This window comes from Protopterus annectens, chromosome 2.part2, assembly GCF_019279795.1.
Source record: "Protopterus annectens isolate FY-2018-M chromosome 2.part2, PAN1.0, whole genome shotgun sequence".
NCBI lineage: Eukaryota > Metazoa > Chordata > Ceratodontiformes > Protopteridae > Protopterus > Protopterus annectens.
In genome coordinates, this window is record NC_056730.1 from 379,864,598 (window position 1) to 379,880,755 (window position 16,158).

A 16,158-nucleotide genomic window follows, 5' to 3' on the forward strand; every position below is an offset into this window, starting at 1 on the left:
AGAGCCACCCCCCTTAGCAACCACTACTCACTGGCCATGTTGTCTTCTGCCTGGTATTGACTTACATGGCAGAATACTGATTTTAGTTAGAATGCTTAATTTAGGTTTATTTTGTTATTTTCCCCCGATCCTGTTTGTGCGTCGCTGCCCTGCGCTTAAACAGCCGAGATCGGCTAAAAAAAATTAACATTTTTTTTTGGCTGTTTGCAATGCCAATGGCCTTATACTTGGCCATTGGCATGCTTTCTAACTGATATGCAGCCTTTATTTGGAGCTGTCACAGCTCCGTTTTGGATTTTGCAGAAATGTACTCGGTTACTAACCGAGTACATTTATACAGATTGTACTAGTCCTGCACGGCCGGTTGCAAGCTTCCTGGATTGCAAAATCACCTCATTTACATGGATTTCTCCTGCAAATGGAGTGATTTGCATACAGGGGCTTAGTCCATGCAGGATTAGTGCAGGAGCACATGTGCACGCTCCTGCAGGCTGTTCCTGGATCGCATGGCTGACATATTGCCTGCTAGAGCTCCTGTACTGATCTTGCACGATGTGCAAGGCTTAGAGAATCCAGGGGTCTGTTTATCTATCTGCTTATCTATCTACCTGTCTATCCATCTATCTATCTATCTATCTATCTATCTATCGGTTTAAAGTTTATACGTCTGTCTGTCTATGACTTTGGTCAGTGATCCAGTGCAAATTTTTAAAAAGTATATGCAAATGAACCAGTGGAATCAGAATGACATTGCTGTAGAAATAAATGACTTACTAAGAAAGCAGCTTCTATTACTTTGCATTTAATAATCTTTTCTCACAAAACACAAGTCATGTAGGAAGACAAAGACACAATCTACTTCACAGACATACCTTTTAAAATCATAATGACATGCAATATTAAAGACTTGTCCTCTGTTTTTGTCTACTTGTTTTCATGGAAAATGAAATGAATGTTTTCAGTGTCACGTATATCATAACTGTTCATGTTTGCTTCCCATAAGAACTAGTAAAGGCTTTCAGGGGAGTGGGGGACCTAGGTGTAAGATTTCACCCAGGGAAATGGTTAGCCTCATGGGAAGGGAGTCCTTGGAGTCATTAGGTATGTTTTTTGGTCATTGCTGGTTAGTAGCAGTAGTGGTTGGTCATTTTTTTGCTTCCTACAGGAGTATAGTCCTCAGGAAAGCAGACTTCCTGTTCATCCTGTAAGAGTATATTCATCTTTATAGTAGACTTCCCTGTACTCCTGAAACGAGTACACTCGTCAGTGTTTTCAAAGTCTAATTTCTAAAGTCCTGGTACAGATGCATACATAAAACTAAGGCAGTAAGGTATCACCTACAAGCTGACATGATTTGCTAACCATGCCTAGTGAAATAGTCAGCATGAAATATAGAGAAGTGGAGTTATTAAGGAGTGTTTGCAAAATGATGCAAACAATGTGAAATATTTTCTATATTTATATTAAAAATGCAAAAACAAAGTGTGATACTATCATGTTATTTATGATGTTTGCACACACTCTAGGTGTTAGTAAAAAAGTATATCATTAAAACAGGGTGGTTTATCTGAAGACATTCTGACATAATTTTTTAATAAAGTATTTATTTATTTATTTATTTATTTGACATTTGTTAACTGGGTTGGTCCAGCTGGGCATGAGCCCGTTTTCAGTGGAGACCCGAGGAGAAAAGCTCCAATTACAAAAACAATTAGGATAACATAGGTAACAAAACATAGAAAGTACCATAACTAATTATAACTCCATAACATATTAATACAAATTATGACTCAAACATATTCAAATTACAGCAAGAGGGTTTTCTCAAAGAAATGAGTATATGAACCCCTAATGTGTTTTTTTTATGTAAAAAACAAGTTATATACAAGTGATCAAATAAGAGATATACAAGTGAATCAAAATTTATTGCATAGGCTTTGTAGGAAGGTATAGGTGCTTTCATTATAATTATTAGCTATATTTTTCACTGCTGCATTAATTTCATAAAGGATGTGTGACCTACAGGTGAGCAAATGGTGCCATCTTTTATAAAACATTAAGGCTCAAAAATTTGCCACTGATGTTTGCCATATGGCAAACATAGTTTTGTAGATTAATATTGTTTTTAAATATTATGAAGCTATTATATGCTTTTTTTGCATAGATTTTGCAATATCATACAACAGCAGTGTGCTATCCCCACCCCCTGCCATGTGTTGTTGGAAAGCTTTGAAACAGGTGAACAATTCTCCCACTGACATCTTTGGATCTATCTTGCATATCAGATTGTAGCATCATAGTTGGTTACTAGGCTAATGGCCCTAGAGTTTTTTTCAGCCTAGCCATCATACATGCCCCCAAATTTCCCAATTATCATTGCCCGTGGCCTGTGGCTTAGGGCATCTACAAACTGCCCCTGTCCATAAGGGCCACAGGTAACAAGCTAGGGGGTGAATTTGTGATTTCCTATCCATTAGTCCAAACTGCATTTGAATAGGCTTAGGGAAGAGCTCTGTTTCACATGAATGTAGAGTCTGTTCCAGAGAATAGGCAATCTCTGAGACACATACCTATCCTTCCAACATGTTTTGCTTATTTCACAGATGAGGCTTAGATCCTTAGAGCTGGTTATTCTAGTGCTGTTTGTTTTGCAAATGTGTAGCAGGTCTATCAGGGCTGGATCAGAGAATGCCTTGTAGGTTAGGTACAGATTGCCCCTCAGTGGTCTGTAGGAGACTGAGTACAGGGACAGGGCTTTGAGGCAGTCTGCATAGGACATTATTTATACCCTGTATTCTTTTAGTGAGCACCTCTGTGGCCTCTCCAGTTATTGCAAATGCCTGGTCAGGTACATGCCGGAGGGAGCAGTGTACTTGATTATTGGTTTAATGAGGGATGAGTAGAATTACAGAGATATAATTACTTGTTTGACCATAACACTAATAACTTTTGGCATATTCAATATATTTTCTTTCACATATCTGAAATATTAAAATCAGTGTCTATAGAGAGACCTCTGTGACTAACACCAGAGTATAGCACATTGTCTACCAAAGAGCTATCACATTTTGCATTTTTGTAATTGGCATCATTTATCACATATTGTAAATCGTATGAAATGTGTTTTCACTAGAAAATTTTGGAGAAAAGCTCTCAGGAAGCAAGTGATTTCCTGGCTTAGAAGAGCTCAGAAACCAAAGGTGTTAATTGCCCTCCTGCTGTTCAGGATTAAATGAGATAAACATGTCCCTGTGCTGTTTTCTTTCTGTAGGTGTGTGTGTGTGAGCAGGATGGGATATCCAAGTGAATAACTGATGAATTAATTTATGAATCATTTAAGGCTAATGTGACTTCAAAGTCACTAATCTGCTGTTATGTCACATGTCCATATTTTGACTTGCATTACAGATTGTGACATAGCCATATGAGATGACCCACTTGGATGAGCTGCAGAAGTGTGCACAATATTATTAAACATGTCTTTGTGATGTTTACTAATTCAATTTGTAATGGCCTTCCTGGCAATGAATGCAAATGACGCTTATTTTTAACATAGTTTTTATTTTTTTTACATTTCAGTTGCATACAAGTGAAAATCTCTACAGCTGTATATCCAGTAGCATTTCAGCCTTTCAGAATATTTAAACTTTGCCTTTTTATACAGTACTTTTTGTATCACATTTGCCAGTACTTATCCACTATCTTCTGTCAGAGGGGATGTCATAGATATCATCAATCTGAATGTATGATTTTTTTTCTTGTTTAAGTTTCCCAAGGTACTGCACTCCCCACACTCAGTCATCCCCTGCCCCCTTCATAAGCATGTCCTGTCCCAGCCATTCTCTCCTTTATATTTCTGAATATTGGTATTCTATTGCTACTACATCCTAAACTTAGCAATTTCCATAATCTTCCTTCCTTTCTTCAGTGCTCCCCACATAATTTCCTCCATTTCATAATTTATGACATCCTCTCAACACCTTAATTTCTCTTTTTTCTACATATTCTTACTTTTCTCACCCCGAGCACTCTCCAGATATTCTCACTCCATACTTGCAGCTCATATCCTCTCCCTTCTGCCTTCTAGAGCTTACAGGTCTAACCTAAGCAGCTACACTATGTCCCTCAGGTCTTCCATCTTATTTTTAATCTCCAGTAAACAAGATTTCCACTTTCATTATGTATGCCTTATTCTGTTTTTCCTTACCTTATCCCGAATTGTCCTTGCCCATGCATTATCTCGTGTGCATAGTATTGACATGCTTTCTTCACATCTTAACATGTATCATTTTTTCCTGATTCTGTCTTGCTAACTGCTGTGGTCAAACACCACCAATGCAAAATTTAAATTTATTAGTGCCACACAGAACTGTAGCTTGATCAACTGGCACCTTGTGCAGTTCCCCAAACAGACAACACCCACCTCAACATAAACGTAAGGAGCAAAGATAAGGAAAAAATGATCTTCTCCAGCTGAAGACTAAGAAAGCTCTTCTGCACTATAGGTAGTTACTAGGCAAGCAGCATGAGAGACAATTAGGAGCCTAGACAAATTACCAATTGCCTCAAAGCACTGACTGTTTAACTGACTTGTTCAAGATCATACAGTAAGCAAATGAAGGCTGAGGTAGCCAACCCCTGTACCACAGGAAGTAGCTCACTAATAGCTCTGAGCTTTATAACTCTGTGCTTACTGCCAGATATTGCTCCCATAATGTAATGTCCAGCATTGCTCCAGTAATGTAATGTCCAACAATATGCATGCTTCAACTGAAATAAGCAGCTTCCTACAGTTACTACCACACACCCTCACATCAGCAGTTTGGCCATGACCACCAAAACACTACTGGCATTCATTTATGAAGCTGTGATGCCCTTGTAGTTGCATAAATCAATGCTAGTACAGCACTCCAGTGCCATCACCTATTGATGACACTCGCTAACAACTTTTGCCTGGTCATCTGCCCCCTTTGCCCACTCTACCTATGGCTCTGGTCCCATCCATTCTGCACCGCCCTTCTATATAGAAGATTCTTCTTCCTGCTTCCTAGTGCTTTACATGTCCTTCAACTGTACCATCACCTGCTTACCTGTTCCTTTCCTTGTCTCTATAAATTAGGCCAATTCTTCATCTTTCATCATTAGCCATTTCCCCTGCAGCTGCATTTTCTCCTCCTCCACAGTCTGATAATCCAATTTCTTCTTTACTTATATTCTTTTTTAGCATGACTGAGCCGATTAAATTTCTACCACTGGTCTGTCTCTAATGTGTCAAGCTCTCATCCACTCAGAGACAATGTACTCTTTCCTTCTCTGTCTGGTCACCCCTCCTATACCCTCTAATCTTCTATTTCTAACATTTCTTCTAATACTCCTCAAATTACACTTTAAAATTACTTTCTGTTATGGCTCTTCCTCAACATTTACTTCAGTCTCATCTTTAAATCATAGCTTATCTCTTTAATAACTTCTTTCTCTTGCTTGTCACATTTCTTGCTCTCCTTTTTTGCTCTTTAAACTTCTTTCAACCTAATCACTCTCCTCCTTCAGCATTACTCAGTAAGACCCACCAAATAACACTTGCGGGTTTATAGATTCATAGGGAGATACTAGGCTAGCTGCCCTTGTTGGCCATTTCAAGCCTAGTCAATTTCCCTTAGTTATCCCATTTGATTATAGATTGGCCATACCCATCTCATGGTCAATAATTATATATTATCCCTAATGAGAACAACTGGGATCATACCACAGATAATTTAAGGGGACCCATGCATGGAATAAAGCATTTAGGAGTCCATTAGTAGTACAGAGGGTGGTCCTAGGGTAAATTTTCTGTTTCCCATTTATAGATCTAAGTTGTGCTTAAATATGGATAGGTATGAACTTTGTTTTATGTGGATGGGGAGTCTGTTCCACAGCAGTGGTGTTCTCTGTGAGATATACCTGTCCCACCAAACCTTTCTGTTGATGCTGAAGAAGAGATTTAGATCCTTATTCCAAGAGTTTTTGATAGCATTTGGCATGCTGATGTGCAGTAAATCTATCCATAATGGGTTTGAAGATGCCTTGTTTGCCAGACACAGGTCACCTCTTAGCAGTCTCTATGATACCAAGTATAGTGACAGTGCTTTGAGTTGGTCCATGTAGGACATGTTGTTTAAGCCTTGTATCCTTTTAATAAGATATCTCTGCAAGTGTTCCAGTTGTTCCATGTGTTTGGACAGATACATGCCAAATGGGGCATTACATCCAATGACTGGCTTAGTGAGGGCTGAGTAAAGTGGGACAATGACATCCTTAGATCTAGACACTATCCCTTTGTTTATAAGCTGTGCAAAATAGAAAGAGTTTATTTCAAAAATGGACACATAGGTTCATAGATTAGTACTAGGCTAACTGCCCTTTTTTGGGCAATTTGAAGCCTAGCCAGTTACCCCATGTGAGAATCAAACCCTGCACCTTGTGCCTTTTAAGGTAAACACCTTAACCATTATGTCATCCTCCCACCCATATGTCATCCTCCCACCCATGACATGTATGTCAAAAGTTAGGTCACTGTCCAGATAAGTTTCCAAATCCCAAACAGACGGGTCAACTTCTAGGGGCATATTGTCAATATGGTAGTTCCTGGGTAGATGACTTCTTAAAGGAGACAATAATGCATTTTTTGGCATTTAGTTCCAGTCCATGATTTTGGCAGCAGTTATTTATTTAAGACAAACCTTCCTGCAGGATGGCATCTCTGATATTCATATCTGACATGCCCTATCTTCCTTTCTGTTTATCCCTCTAATTAATAATCTCCATGTCCTTAACCTACATATCCATATTTACCTATCATAAAGCTTTGTAACTTGTCTACATGCTTTTATCATGGATTAACTGCTAAATGCTTACTAATATAAGAGATTTAAGGTAAGCACATCATTTTCAGCATATTTAATCTACGTGTAAAAGTATCCAATCCACATGTTGCAGTCCCCCATTATCATTTTATGCAACATACCGTAACTTCTAGGTTTAACACTGAGGGACCTCCTTGATAGGTCGTATGATTGGGTTCATCTTTCCATCAATCATTCCTTGGCAAGTTTCTTGTAAGATCAAACATTCTGAGGTTGAACTATCAGCGCCAATATATGCTGTGACACCATGCACTAACTATATGATTACACCTAACCTCAGAGCTTTCTAGTCAGTTTTGTCACTTTTAGAGTTCAGATCATGATCCTAATTTTCATTGGTAGAGTTTCTGCATTCAGTGCCTTATTAAAAGTCCACAAAGTGTTCATGTGGCTATCACATTACTAGCCAAGACATGCGCCAGTATTGTTGTATTGTCTCTGGGAGGAGGATAACATCAAGTACTGCCATAAATGCCAGATGTTCAACTCTGTCACCTTGTAACCACAAAGATGGTGGCGATAGAGATTTCCTTATGCCAATATTGCTAGAAAGGTTGACTGTAGGAATAGTACAAAGACAAATGTTTAGAGGTTAGACCATGGTCTAGCCCTCCTGGAAGTAAGTCTGTCTTTGAACTGAACTACACAGATGCCAAAGTCATATTAATCTAGTGAGGATTCTAGTCCATGCTAATCTTTCACCATGGTAGGCAACAAAAGACCTAGAAAGGGTACATATATAGCTTCCATGTGCACCTAGGGTGCTGGTTCTGCCTATTTTCTGGTAAATGAGCTGGAATATTATTCTAGTTTGCCTGATCATATGAAGTGCTCTTCAGGGCCAACACCCAACAGGTCATGGGTATGGGTAACTCAAGGTCAAAATCTCCCATCTTAGGACACCCCCAACCCAGATAGAACTATTAGTCTTAATTAAGAGGAGTTTTTTGGGTCATCTGCAAAGATCACAGCTGAAGGTGTGTTGTCTTGAGTGAGATCATGGTTGCTATACTGCACTTTTAGGGAATATTCCTTGATGCCACTGCCAAGCCTAGTACAGGCACCCATACCACAAAGTACCTTCTTAGTGATGCTGAAGATTGCATGCATGATACTCAATACCTAGTGCATACCAGTTGCATAATGTGGGACTGTGCAGTAAACCATGCCTGAAAGTTATGGCAGTTGTGGGACTACCATCCTTTTAGGCTCTTATGAGGAGTAGGAAAAGCTAGAGATATTGTCTCCTGGATAGTCAGAGAAAATAAATGCTTGCATGCCTCCTTTCTTCCCTTTTTTAAGAAAATGTTCAGACTCATGAGGTTCAGCATGGACTGGCCTCCTGGTCCTATTTCTTCTCCTCAGAAATGCCTGTGTATCTGCGAAAAAAGGTGAAGGAATAGTCCTAGTCATCTCTACCCTGTAGAAAGTTGTCAAGGATGTTTTTTTGGAGGTGTGATACCGCTCTTGTGGCCCAGCCCTCAAGAAAATATATACTCTCTGCAGCCCTAGCCAGACTAAATGGATTACGTTCCTTATCCAGCACTCTAATTCTAACTTCTGTGTCTTGTCTTTTGCCCCAGATGCCACAGCATTTTGCTGACTTATCACTAGACAAGTTGTCAAAAGCTATGGATAACTATAATAATAATACAGCAAATACCTTTGCCACAGTGGGTATCAGAGTCTCAAAGCTATTTTTGTTAGGTTTCCAAGATCCAAATTAAATTTGTCATGGTGATTCAGGCAACAGAAAAGCTAGGAGACTTCTCAAAGTTTGGATTCTAGGTGGATTATAGTCAGACCTTGCCAATAACTCCTAAGGTGGACTTCCATTTCTTTTTTCTTTTGAACTACAATATGTGGTTTCCTTGCTTCTTCCTTATTGGTTGTTGGTACTGGATGATCTCATATGATCATTAATTCTTAATTTTCAGTAATCCTTTATGGTTCATGTTTCCAATTCCTCTTAGCTATCTCTCAGGTACTATAATCAAAGCAACTAGAAACACTCTTCCCAAATGACTAAGGATGGCATACAACCAAGTGTAGTAATGAAATCAGTCCACATAGTATCATAGGAGTTACAAGACAATAGAGCCAAGAGGAAATTTCCATCTTAGCAATACCCATCCTTAGGCTTTACCGCCATCTTCAGGAAAGGACGGGTCTATCATATCTGAGCTGAATTTATGAATAGCCATCCAGTCATCCAGACCCTTTCAAATGCAGACAGTGTGTTACACTACTAGGTTTGGAGAGGATGTTTGTTCCAGAGAAGGGGTAGTCACTGGGTGGCAACTCTATCCATCCTTCATCTCCTATTTATTTGCTGGAGAAGATTTAGATCTCAGGTCCTAGTAGTAGTGGGATTGTTTGATTTTTTGAAGCTACAAGAGCTCTTAGAAAATTGGATCCTTACTGCTTTATAAACAAAACACAGATCACCTCTAAGGAGTCTATAATATACTGAATATAGAGCTTGTGCTTCCAGTGTGTTTTGATAGTGTAGGTTTTTTAAGTCTTAATCTTTTTAAGAGGTCTTTCTAATTGTTTGATATGCTTAGTGAGGTATATTCCACTGGGGGCATTGGACTCTATGATAGGACAGATTAGTGCAGAAAACAAGGAGGTGAAGAATTCTTTTAATCTGTAGGGGATAGCTTTTGCTATGAGCTGTGTGAAGTAAAAGGATTCTCTCTTAACTTTTGCAATGTAATGGTAGTGCTTATGGGAGCAATCCACCTAACTATCCAGGTCTCTCACGTCTTTCTCAGGTTGGAGTGGTATGTTATGTATACTGGAACTAGGAGTTACATTCAGAATGTAACAGTGTTGCAATTTTTAGTATTATGTATGAAACTATTTTTTACATACCAGTTACTGACAAGAGTAGGCTCCTTTTGTAGTGCTTATATGCCAGAAGGGGACTTGACAAGGACTCCCACCTTAAAATCATCTGGAAATTTTGTTAACTAAAGATCATCATCTGACAGATGGAGATTTGAGAAGTTGATACCAAATAATAGTGGTCCCAATACCCGGGTCTATATTAGATGCTCGACCATCCAAAACGGCGAACATCTAATGAGCGACACATATAAGCCGAACTACCACAAGAGCGAAGGACCTAAATATTGAAAACCAGAACACCGAACTAATTCCCGTGGCCAGCAGGGTGATCGTGGGTAAGAGGAAATATATCTTTTTCTTGACCGTAGTGTGATCTCGGAGTTGGTGTGTATATATATATATATATATATATATATATATATATATATGTAGGGGGGTGTGGGGCACAGCCCCCCACATGGGGGGTGCAGGGGGGCTTGCCCCCCTGCAAAAGTGTGATTAGTGAAGTTTGTTTATGTGTGTTTTACTTACCTGTGTGGCGCTGTTGTAGTTTGGAATGCATTCGGTACTGCAGTTTTCGACATTTAGGTCCTACGCTCTTGTGGTAGTTCGGTGTATATATGTCGCTCATTAGGCATTCGCAGCTTTGGACATTTGGTTTTCTAATACAGACCCCCAGTACCCTACTCTCAATGTATGAGTTCTGTCCCTAAGGCAGTTTGCTAACCATCTAACCCATATGGGTAATTTTGGAGCTCATATAGCTTGTTGCTTATATTTGCATGTGGCACTTGTTTGTTATATTGGCATGTGGTATGGTGTAAAATGCTTTGATGAGGTCTAGGCATGCTGTAAGGATTGTTAGCTCACACTCTACTGCTTGGGCCATTGTTTTCAAGAAGTTTACCATATTTGTGAGAGAAGATATACTGTTAACAAAACCAAATTGCAGAGGATCATGTATGATAAGATTTTTGATGTCTTTCAGCTTTTCCCGGTTTGGGGTCGCCACAGAGGAACTCCGGTCCACTAATGATTGGCAGTGGATTTTTACAGTGCTGAGTTGCCAGCCTGATGCCCAACCTTCAAAGAATGCTAACTCATTCACACACACACCTACCTGCATGTCTTTATACATCACTCGACCACAGGGAAGACATGCAGACTCCACACAGAAGGCGCTCCAGTCGAGAATCGAACGGGAGAACCTCTTGCTGTGAGGTGACAATGCTAACCGCTGCACCACTGCGGCCTACTCTGATAAGATTTTTGATATCATGGTTAATTAGGTCAGTTGTGGTACATGCCATGTCTTTGCATATAAGGCTTGTTAGACTAGCGGTTCCATAATTTTTAGAGTCAGTAGTAGGGTCTCTCTTGTGATGTGGAATCACAGCAACTGTATGCTGCATCTGTGGGACAAAGCTCTTTGCCAGACTCAGGTTAAAGAGATTAAGGAGCTGGTCTGCTAGTGCTTGCTTAGTGCAATTTATTAGGCAAGCAGGTATTCTGTCAGCCCCATAGATAAGGTATTCTTCATTATGGAGATTATTTTTAATACATGTCCTTTTGTAATAGTTGGTGGTCTAAGACTCCCTGGTATAAAAGCAGCATATTTGATTCTGGGGTGAAATTGGCACTAAATTTGCTTACCAGCATGTTGACAATATCCACTGGATCGTGTAGGTAACACCATTGTGAATAAGCTCTGAGCAGTGTTGAGTGTTATTCCTCGTTTTCCTGACATAACTGAATAAGGATTTACAGTTGTCTTTGTGTTCTTTTGTTAGTCTGATTTCATAGGACACCATTTTTTCTGATTAACTTTTTTTTTTTTTCAGTTCTTAACTAACTGCTTAATATCATCCATGATATGAGGGTCTTTTGTTTTACTGGACATATGAAAGAGTTTCTTTTGTTGTATAGTTTATTTTATGCTTGTGGGCCACCACATTGGTTTGGTTATAAACACCCCCAGTTGTTTGGATCTAGTTGGGATTTTCAGGTTAATGCATTTGTCCAAGTGTGAGTAGAATTTGTCTGCATATATCTTAGTCATATTAACATTTTGAACAATACAGTTATACTCAGATTTAGGAGACCAACATAGAATTGTAGGTGTTTTGTACAATTGGATTCTTTAAAATCTATGATGTTTGCACCTGTTGATTTTGAGATTTTGATAGAGAATATTACTTGCTTGTGGTCAGACTTGCCAGAGAGGGGGACGCTATGGTAAAAATGCATATAGATTCTAAATCTGTAAGGACCAGTTCAGGTATATTCTGTCCACTACTAAACTTCTTAACAAATCTGGTCCAGGGAATTCTTGTTTACGTAATGTAAGAATATTTGTGCATATTGTACATCAGTAGTGCATGTTTCCCAGTTTATCACTGGATAGTTAAGTCTCACAGGATAATAAGAGTTTCTGCATATGGGGAGATTACCAAGAATACTTAGAAATCTTATAGCGTTTTGTTGGGCATATAGGGGGTCCTGTAGCATGCAATGATCTGATACTTGATGTGATTTAGTATGATTTGAATCTCTATAAGTTCAGGTTGTGGGTTTCTAAGTGTCTGTTTGGAGGTAATGTGTCCTCTAACAAATATAGATATGCCACCACAGTTCTCACTAGGTCTAAACAAATGGTAAGTACTAAACCTAGCCAATGAGGGAGTGTTTTCTCTGGGCTCTTGAACCAGGTTTCTGCTATCGCACATACATAGATGTGCTCTAAATGCAGGAGGGTCTTGAGACCCAGCAGTTTGCTTCTTTGACTTCCACCTTTGAAGGGAACCACTTTGATATGTTTCAGTGGTTGGCTGCTGGTTTAAAAGTTAAATTGGGAGATCCATTAGCTGGAACTTGTCTAAAAGAGGCACAATGGGGGTAGCAAAGGCTTCTGTCAGTATGCAGAAGCCTTGGAATGGGAGGTACAAACCGTCCTTGGTAAAGCAAGTTTGGCAGTAAAGAATCTCATTTCTTGCTGACACATACTGGATCCCTCTAGAATGACACCAACTATTTAACAGATTGTTAAAGCCAATCATATTTTCTTTATGCTTTGACATCATTCTTAGTGATAGAAGGATCCCAGTCAATATGAAAGTCTTTCCTGCATTTGTGACATGCACAGATAGCTCTGTCAAATATCTGCATACCATTCAGGGTTCTCTGCACCAGGACATTTACTCCAACATGGACTACCACAATGTCATTACCATGCTTGTCAGCTTTAAGGGTCCTCAGGGACATTGAAACATCATCAGTCATAGTTCCTGAGTGAAAACTCACTGTCTTGCTTTTGTTCAGTCTCACGATTGCAGAATTAGTGTGTCTAACTATGGAATCAGCATTCACTAGTACATTTCTATTTGTGTTTATAGCTTGATTTAGTCTACTGGATTTGGGATATCCTGTTTCATGGTGGCATCCTGTGGTGTTGACACCAAATGATGGATCTGTGCATCAATGGGCCCTGCTCTTAGTGGGTCATTGAGGCTTGGGTAAGAATTTTTTAACTGCCTCAACATGGGCTAATTTGATATGGGTATGTGCGGGGTTTGATGGATGTGTGTGAGTTTCACAGAATATGTTTGGTTGTAACAATGATTTCTTCAATTTGGCCAGGTACTTGCAAACAGATAGTGCCAAACTCAGAAATGGATCATTGTCTATAAGCATCAGGCAGTTGTTAATAGTGTCTGAGTATACCAAATACTATGAGGATGCCGAAAGAGGGAAAACTAATTGGATGACCTTCCACTGCTTTCACTGTGAGCCAAAGGTCAAGGCGTGTTAGGATAATGGATTAAATGGTAAAATATCTGATATAGTGAGATTGGACATTTTCTGGTTTAGGGGGATAACTTAATAAGTAGCACAGGAAGTATTGGGCCCTAAGGATGTACTGACAGCTAAGAAAGATGGGAAGATAAAACAGTTTCAGTTGCTGTATTCACTATTTAATAAAACAGAAAATAATACGATTTGAGTAAATTGGGTTCTAATAATTAAAACACTATGCACTTTAGAAGTCAGTTGTACTAAGACATCAAGTAGAAGTTGACTATGATGTCAGTTTAGATGTGCAACATTGTACCGATGATTAGTTCTGTGATTACTACAGTTTCAGCTTGACGTGGGACTATATATATAGTTCCAAGGGAAACATTTTTAACTGAAAGCACCTGCTTCTGTCAAATACTGTCTTGAGCAGTGGTGCACCATTCAGCACAGTGAAACTGAGGAGATGAAGTAAAGTAACCAATAAAAAGTCAGCTAGAGCCTCCGCCAATAATGTCCACCTTTCGAAAACAGTAGCAAATTATTCTTCGCCACAGAATAACCTGTCCTCGGCAAGTTAACACCCTGACCAGAAATCCAAGTAAAAAGACAATTCAGAGCACTAAGTGTATAAGTGGGAGCAAAAGTAGAGAAGCATAGGGAGAACACTGTTTAACAAAATGGGAATGCTATCTAACACAATAGCACAAGAGGAACATTAGGGAGCAAAAGTAGAGAAGCATAGGGAGAACACCGTTTAACAAAATGGGAATGTTATCTAACACAATAGCACAAGAGGAACATTAGGGAGCAAAAGTAGAGAAGCATAGGGAGAACACCGTTTAACAAAATGGGAATGCTATCTAACACAATAGCACAAGAGGAACATTAGGGAGCAAAAGTAGAGAAGCAGAGGGAGAACACCGTTTAACAAAATGGGAATGTTATCTAACACAATAGCACAAGAGGAACATTAGGGAGCAAAAGTAGAGAAGCATAGGGAGAACACCATTTAACAAAATGGGAATGCTATCTAACACAATAGCACAAGAGGAACATTAGGGAGCAAAAGTAGAGAAGCATAGGGAGAACACTGTTTAACAAAATGGGAATGCTATCTAACACAATAGCACAAGAGGAATATTAAGGAGCAAAAGTAGAGAAGCATAGGGAGAACACCGTTTAACAAAATGGGAATGCTATCTAACACAATAGCACAAGAGGAACATTAGTATAACAAGACAAAAATGCTATCTGTCACAATAGCAATCATGCAAAACAAAATGCACAGTATAAGGAACTTTAGTCAAACAGACTGAAAACTGCAAACTAATATAAAAAAATGGCAAAACAAGTGGAAAAGCAGAAGGAAAAGAGTTTAACTAGAGGGATGTGCAGTCTAACACAATAACGACCAGTTGACTACTTTAAACACAAAATTAGAAACTTAGTCAAGCAAACTGTAGCAGCTCTGGAATTCAGTAAAAAGCAAAATACAGAAAATACTGTATGACTTCAAGTACAATGTAATACTTCTCAAAAAATCCACAAGGCAGAGCCTTAACATTTTGAGCTGCATTTACAATATGAGGGAAGGCTGCCGAAAAACAGTATCATCAGACCAAGTATATTGACAATGAGACTCTGTGAGACTAATTTCCACAATAAAAAATGTAGCTCATGCAAACATATTTCTACTTTCTAATGTTGTAGTTACTACAGTTAAACAAACACCTTATATTACAAATTATATGATAATGCATATGGGGTAGAACATAAACACTCCAGCATCATCACAATGTGAAAACAAAGCCCTAATGTCTTGAGATAGTTTTGCAATTATATGACAGCATGCATGTACACAGATGGTAATGCCATCTTACAGTCATACTGTGACCTTTATCCTACAGAAGTTAACACAGAAATGTCATAAATGTATAAAACTAATACTGTGTGAAACTCCATCTCCACTACTTGAGCAGATTGTTAACATTAAAACCTGTAAAACATGAAGCAAGTATACTCACACTGATGTTCATTTAGGTGCATTAACGTCCTCTTGTGCAGCTGTACAATTTCTGCAATACTGTCAGGGGCTATGGGGAGAAAAACAGAACTGTGTAACATATGTGAATGGCACATGATGGCAGGGTATATGTGTAGGTAACATAACCGCATTCTCTCATCAACCCAGGATGTCAGGAAGTCTATGCCTCATATCACTTTGATGGTGATGATACTGTTTCCCCATGTGTGGAATGTTAATGGCATGGGTAACTACCTGGGCCAAACTATTCCAGGCATCAGTCTTATACTGAAGCCCTTAAAAGGTTCCCTGCAAGAACCTGCTGTATGTCATTTTGATCCTTTAGTCACTGTCTAACTTATTAAAGATGTTTGATTTGTAGTATACAGGAACAACAAGGATTCCCCCTTGTATGGCCATCTGCACAAGGTATGAAATTTAAATGTTTGCTTTTTTAAATGGTACTAGTCATACAGCTTACTTTCATGTATACTTCTGGTGCTGGATCATATTTACACAGGATATTGTGCTTTGGTGAATTCAAAAGTGATTCTTTATCAAGCGCCACCACTTTGGAACTGC

General features: G+C 39.0%; 1 long non-coding RNA gene across 1 annotated transcript in view; it reads right to left on the reverse strand.

Moving 5' to 3' along the window:
* The window catches only part of LOC122796019, a 387,432-nt gene extending 371,791 nt beyond the window's left edge, over nt 1-15,641 (reverse strand). Inside the window, exon 1 of the long non-coding RNA XR_006363888.1 lies at nt 15,578-15,641. This is a non-coding gene — a long non-coding RNA (uncharacterized LOC122796019). The remainder of the gene's footprint in view (nt 1-15,577) is intronic.
* Between the last annotated feature and the right edge of the window lie 517 nt (nt 15,642-16,158).